Source organism: Mus caroli, unplaced genomic scaffold (genome assembly GCF_900094665.2).
Source record: "Mus caroli unplaced genomic scaffold, CAROLI_EIJ_v1.1 scaffold_11042_1, whole genome shotgun sequence".
NCBI classification, from domain to species: Eukaryota; Metazoa; Chordata; class Mammalia; order Rodentia; family Muridae; genus Mus; species Mus caroli.
Window position 1 is genome coordinate 25,738 of NW_018389830.1, and position 7,493 is coordinate 33,230.

The window sequence follows — 7,493 nt, forward strand, 5'->3', positions numbered from 1 at the left end:
GACTTGCCTTGGCCATGGTGTCTGTTCACAGCAGTAAAACCCTAACTAACACACTTAGTATTATTCGATTGTGTAAATGAACCTTATTTTCTGTATTCATTCTTCAGTTTACACACATCCAGTGTGTTTCAGCTTCTGGCTATTACAAATAACCCTACTATGAACATAGTGAAACATGTGTCTATGTGGTATGTTGTGGCATCTTTTGTGTGTATGCCCAAGAGTGCTATAGCTGGGTCTTCAGGTATGAACGGTTTCCAATTTTCTGAGGAACCACCAGATTGAATTCCAGAGTGGTTGAATGAGTTTGAAAACCCACCAGGATCAGTCCACATGCTTGCCAGCATGTGATTTTGCATGAGTGTTTAATCATAGAGAAAGATGGAACTTCAGGTTACTTTGGATTTGCATTTATTTGATATCTAAGGACATAGAATATTTCTTCAAGTGCTTCTTGGCCATTCTTGATTAGTCTGTGGTGATTTATGTTTATCTCTGTACCTCATTTTTTAATGAGTTATTTGTTTTAAGAATGTTAACTTCTTGAGTTTTTATATATTTTGAATATTAGCTCTCTATTTGATGTGTGTCTTTATTTACACTTCTACATTTCAAATGTTATCCTCTTTCCAGGTTTCCCCCTGAATTTCCTTACCCCATTTTCCCTCCACCTGCTTCTATGAGGGTGTTAACCCACATACCCACCCTCTCCTGCCTACTTGACCTGTCATTTCACTGCATTGGGAGCCTGAGACTTCACAGGACTAAGGGCCTCTACTCCCATTGATGCACAACAGGGACATCCTCTGCTACATATGTGGCTGTAGTCATGAGTCCCTCGATGTATACTATTTGGTTGTTGCTTTAGTCCCTGGAATATCTATTGGGTCTGGTTGGTTGATATTGCTGTTCCTTCTGTGTGGTTGCAAAACCCTTAAGCTCATTCAGTCTACTGTTTAACTCTTCCATTGGGGACCCTGTACTCAGTCACATGGTTGGTTGTGAGAATCTGCCTTTGTATTTGTCAAGCTCTGGCAGAGCCGGTCAGGAAGCAGCTATACCAGGATCCAGTCAGCAGAAAATTGCCTCGGTAAATATTCAGTCACAACCTAGTATGCCTACAGTGGTTTTTAAAGAGAAAAGTCCTACTAAGCATATGTATCTCAATAATTTTCTCTCCAGTCTGTGGAACTGTATGGAAAGCAGTAAGAGGTCCCTGTGATTGGAGATAGATCTTAAGACTTCAAAAGACTATGCCATTGGCAGTTAGTCCTCTCTGCTTTGTGTTTGTACCTGCAGATTTGAACTTTGTGCTACTGCCATTCCTTCATGCCTCTGCCATGATTTTTCCCATAACAATCATAGATTCTAACCCTGTGAAACCAAAAGTCCCACATGAAATCTCTTCCTGTTTAAGGCACTTTGATCATGGTGCCTTGACGCAACAATAGAGGGACATTTATTCCACAAGCTCAATTTCTTAAGTTACAAATTTTCATTAAATAGAGCTAGGCTTCCCTGACTTATAAGGATATTGAAACTATTGTGAATATGAAGAAGGGTTTGCAAACTACAGTATGTTCAATAATAATGATTAGAAATGGAATGTGACAGATTTCACTGTCACTAGATTAGAAAGAACAGGTCAGCACAGTTCAATATTATAAATGAATACTGAAGCCATTGCATAGCACCTAAGTAATAAATGCATTAAAAAGTGTAATCTGATTGTGGTGAAGATGGTTATGATCTGTTCTTGGATTCGTTTTCAGAGAATTTTGTTCAGGATTATTGCAACCCTTTTCTGGTAGGATTTCAAACTTCTAAAACCACTTGGGAAAAGAATCCAGTGTTTCTTCACATAATTTAAAATAATTCTGCCTAAAAACCCAGATATATTGCTCCTGAGCATATACTACAAAAGACACTCCAAAATAGAACAAAGATACATGCTGCACTATGTTCATAGCAGTCTTGTGAATACTGGTCAAAAGCTAGAAACAACCAGGTATCCATCAAGGGAACAATTGAAACAGAAAATGCAGTATATTTCCACAAAGACATACACTGTGCTACTAAAACTGGGCTTCATGTTTAGTAACACTGCTGAACATTCTGTGTTACCAAATGATAACCTTGGGACATAAAGTGCACAAATAGAAGATTGGGTAAGGCCCTTGCATCACCCATTGCAATGGTGAAGGTACAATGATGCAGTACTCAAAGCTTACCAATATGAGTCACACCCCTTCTCAACATTTCACAGAGATGTTTTAGTTGGCCTATGCCAATGCTCTCTGAATGGTTATTGTTGTGAAAGTTAGATGTATAGACATTCTCTAAATAGAGAACATTTTTTTGTGATATAGAACTTTCAAAAAGCTGAAACAAAGTTATTATTATCAAGGAAAAGACACAAGATGTGAGGGCATGTGACCAGATATAGGGCATCTCTATAACCACAGTGCAGGGGTGTGCTTGGCCTACCCAGCTCTTCTAGACATCCTGCTAAACTGTTCCGCTCGAGTGGGAAAGACAATCATCCAATCTATCTTACTGTGTTATTCTGACTGAGATAAAACTGACAATCCTCCTATGTCAACCTCTCCAGTGCTGGCATGCTGGTAATGATATCATGCCAGGATAAAACAGGAACTTCAATCATAATGATATTTTTGTTCATTGAGGGTGACTCATGAAGCAAGAGGCAGTAATTTGGTGGTTTCATGCCTTGAAAGAGAAGGGGAAAACAGTGAGAATTGCTAAGACTGGCACTTATACAATTGAAGTTGAACTAATTAAATGAGCATTGTTCCCAAGTCATACTTTCTGGAGATGTCAATGAGGTAAGTTTCAGAAGGCTATAAAAACAAATTTAGTGATGGTAGATAAGGTATATTAACAGAAACTGACAGGTTTGTGTCTCTATTCCTGTCAATTTTTAATCTAGCCACAAAGGGTATATCCAGGACAAAAAGAATGAAAGAATTCTGAAAAATATTCATAAATTCTAGCGATGATTGAAAGGAGAATATGTGTGTGGGGGCTGTATGTGTGTGTTAGTTTAGGTACATTTACATTTAGGGATATAAAGGCGCGGATATAATGTCAGAGATCAAGTTTAGTCAGACATTCTTAGATAATGCAGTATAACTTTTTTGTATAACAAAGATTCCAAGTAGAGTAAGCTGACTGATCACCATTAGTAAGGATCATACATGTCTTTGTGTTCTCATTATTAAGAGTACAGGAATGTACCATGTCCAGAGTTTTTACCTGGATTCCAGAATAGCAACTAAACCCAATTTTGCAAGCTCAATATCCAGGCACTTTTCTCACTGTGATACCTATTCTACAGTACTAGGGTTCAAATTTCATTTTAGAGTTGTTGTTCAATTTATGTTTTTGAATTTTATTTTATTTTATTTTATTTATAATTTATTTTTTACACTCCATATTTTATCCTCCATACCTCCCATCCATCTTCCAACTGCTCCATATCACATACCTCTTCCCCACCCCACCATATCTCCATGAGGATGAAGCCACCCACACACAACATGAACTCTAAATTCGCTGAGGCCTCCATTTTCTTGAGGGTTAGGTGCCTCATCTCTAAATGAGCAAAGACCATGTAAGACCTACACTCTATGTTTACTCAAAGCCTCTTATAAGGTGTTGTATGCTGTCTCTTAGGTGGTTCACTATTTGAGAAATCTCTGGATCCAGATTATTTAAGACTGTTGTCCCTCCTACAGGATCACCCTTCTTCTCAGCTTCTTTCAGCCTTCCTAATTGAACAAGAAGGATCAGCTTCTTCTTTCCATTTGTTTGGTGCAAATAACTAAATATGACTATTTCTTTCTTTTGTTGTTTATTTATTTAATTTATATTTAATTAGGTATTTTCTTCACTTACATTTCAAATGCTATCCCAAAAGTCCCCAAGACCCTCCCCCCCATTCCCTACCCACCCACTCCGAATTCTAGGCCCTAGCCTGTTTCCATACTGAGGCATATAAATTTTGCAAGACAAGTGGGCCTCTCTTCTCAATGATGGCCGACTAGGGCATCTTCTGCTACTTATGCGACTAGAGACATGAGTTCTTGGGGTACTGGTTAGTTCATATTTTTGTTCCACCTATAGGGCTGCAGAACCCTTTAGCTCCTTGGGTACTGTCTTTAGCTCCTCCATTGGGGTACTGTGTTCCATCTAATAGCTGACTGTAAGTATCCACTTCTGTGTTTGTCAGGCTCTAGCATAGCCTCAGAAGAGACAACTATATCCAGGTCCTTTCAGCAAAATCTTGCTAGTGTATGCAATCGTGTCAGCATTTGGAGGCTGATTATGGGATGGATCCCTGGATATGGCAATCTCTAGATGGTCCATACTTTCATCTCAGCTCAAAACTTTGTCTCTGTAACCCCTTCCATGGGTGTTTTGTTCCCAATTCTAAGAAGGGGCAAAGTGTCCACACTTTGGTCTTTGTTCTTCTTGAGTTTCATGTGTTTTGCAAATTGTATCTTGTATCTTTGGTATTCTAATTTTCTGGGCTAATATCCACTTATCAGTGAGTACATATCATATGAGTTCTTTTATGATTGGGGTACCTCACTCAGGATGATGTCCTCCAGGTCCATGCATTTGTCTAGGAATTTCATAAATTCATTCTTTTAATAGCTGCTTGTTGGGTCTTTTGGGAGGAACTCATTATATGTCACTTTTTGGGAGCTCTCTATAGCCTAAGTAAAAGTTTCAGGCCTTGGGACCTCCCCTTGAGCTGGAACCTACTTTGGGTCTTTTGCTGGACATTCATTTCCTCAGGTTTCTCTACATTTTCATCCCTAAACTGTTTCAGACAGGAACAATTATGATTCAGAGAAAGGACTGTGGGATGGCAAACTAATACCTCACTTGATGTTTTCCTGTTGGCTTTATAATTTCCCACTCCCTACTATGTGGCATTTCATCTAGGTCTCTCCCTTTGAGTAGTTTTAGTCTCTCACCTCCCAGGTCTTGGTGCATTCTGGAGGGTACCACCAACCTCCTATTTCCTGAAGATGCCAGTTTACATTCTTTCAGCTCGTCTTCAAGTTTTCAGTCTTTTTTCCTCACTCGATACCAGATAAGGTTCCACTCTCCCCTCCCCAACATTTTCCCCCATCCTGTCCACTTTTCCTTCCAGGTACCTCCTACCTCCCTACTTGTGATTTCTTTCCTCTCTCTCCCAAGTGGGTAAGAGACAGGAGAGAATGAAAGACTGATTAACCCAAAAAAAAAAAAAAGGTGTAATAAAAGGCCTTATGGAAATGTACTAGTTAGTAAGGTTATAGTTGACATCACAAAACATGAGTTATTAAATGAAAATCAAGTGCAAGTCAGGGCCCACAGAGGTCTCCTACACAGCACAATATATTTCCTCTACACTTGCTTACTCAGCATGATTACATGGTAACTCCCTAGTAGAACCATCGTTAGGGGAAACTAATTGTATTCTTACTGGATTTGAAGCATTTACCACATGAGGGATGTCATGTTTTAAATTCTATTTAAGTAAAAAGTGTATGACTGGAGAAAACATGGACCCTAGGAAGGAATCTTTATACTCTTCTGTTACATGGCCATGTGGGAAATTTGCTTTATTAATCATTTATGTTTATTACCTAGACCTAGTTAGGATTTCAGTGCTGTGAAGATACCATGATCAAGCATATCCTATAAGGGACAACCTTTAATTGCTTTGGCTTACAGGTTCAGAGGTTCAGTCCCTTATATTGGTGGGAGCATGGCAACAGCCAGACAGATGGGGATTAAAAGAGTTGCTAAAAGTTCTTCAACTTGATCCCTAGGCAGCCAGGAGAAGATTGGCTTACATATGGCTAGGATAATGGTCTCAAACCTGCTCACAAAGTCCAGATAGAAGATTTCTGAGGCCTCTACAGAAGTCCCTACTCCGGACCTAAATGTAACAGTACCATCCGAGGAAACATTGTGTTAAGCAGAAGATGTTTGAGAAGGAAAAATCCATTCCGGAAAGACAAGAGCCCTATGAGGGAACCTATTGATAATCTCACTTCTGAGGAAAGGGATGCAAGGGCAGTTTTCTGTTTGCAATTGGCAGCAAGAAGTCCACTAAGAGATTTGGAAGAATTGTTCTCTACAGTAGAAAAGGTTCGAGATGTGAGGATGATTTCTGATAGAAATTCAAAGGAATTGCTTATGTGGAATTTGTTGATGTCAGTTCAGTGACTCTACCGAATGGATTAACTGGCCAATGAATTTTAGGAGTGCCAATCATAGTCCAGACATCACAGGCAGAAAAAGATATAGCTGCTGCAGTGGTAAACAATTTTAAAAAAGGACCTATGAGGCTTTACTTGGGCTCATTACATTTTAACATAACTGAAGAAATGCATTGGGGGGATCTTTGAACCTTTTGGAAGGATGAAAGTATTAAGCTCCTGATGAATAATGAAACCAGTTGATCTAAAAGATATGGATTTGTTGCATTTTCTGACGAAGAATTTGCCCAAAAGGCTTGGGAACAGCTTAATGGTTCGAGTTAGCTGAGAGACCACTGAAAGTTGGTCATGTTATTGGAAAAACTGATGCTTCTAGTACTAGTTCATTTTTTGACAGTGATGAACTACAAAGGACTGGAGTTGATTTGGGTACAACTAGACATCTTCAGTTACTGGCAAGACTTGCAGAGGGTACTGGTTTGCAGATTCCACCTGCAGTGTAAGTTTTACAAATGAGTGGCTCTTTGGCATTTGGTGCTGTCAGATTTGCAACAGGACTATCCCAACAGAGCAAAGCCTCAGCTTTTGCTGCAGCTCGGTCTCTTCAACCACTTGCAACAGTGTTTCCAACTTTCTAACATTTTTAATCCTATAGAACAGAAGAAGAAGCTGGATGGAATACAGAGGTTAATGTCATTGGAGAATGTAATAAACACAGAGGAATCGTTCATATTAATGTTGACAAAAATTCAGTCCAGGGCAGTGTTTATGTGAAGTGCCCATCTATTACTGTGGCTATTACTCCTGTCCATGCATTGCATGGCAGGTGGTTTGCTGACAAAATGATAATGGCAGAATATGTACCTCTTCCAGATTACCACAACCTCTTTCCTGATTCTATGACAGCATCACAATACTGATTCCAAGTAAATGATGAAGAAAGATGCAGTCCTTTATATGTATATAGATGTTTTTTCTCTTAAAAATTCATGTTGAGCTGGGCGTGGTGGCGCACGCCTTTAATCCCAGCACTCGGGAGGCAGAGGCAGGCGGATTTCTGAGTTCGAGGCCAGCCTGGTCTACAAAGTGAGTGCCAGGGCTATACAGAGAAACCCTGTCTCGAAAAACCAAAAAAAAAAAAAAAATCATGTTGAGTTATCTTTTATTTAGATAAAAATAAAGAGGTAAGGCTCTACTGTCATTTGTAAATAACCCCCGTCATCTTGAAATATAAAAAATAAAAACAGGAAT

At 39.2% G+C, this 7,493-nt stretch overlaps 1 pseudogene; it reads left to right on the plus strand.

Moving 5' to 3' along the window:
• Positions 1-2,802: 2,802 nt before the first annotated feature.
• Positions 2,803-7,162, plus strand: LOC110288320 (annotated as a pseudogene).
• The last annotated feature ends 331 nt before the right edge of the window (positions 7,163-7,493 follow it).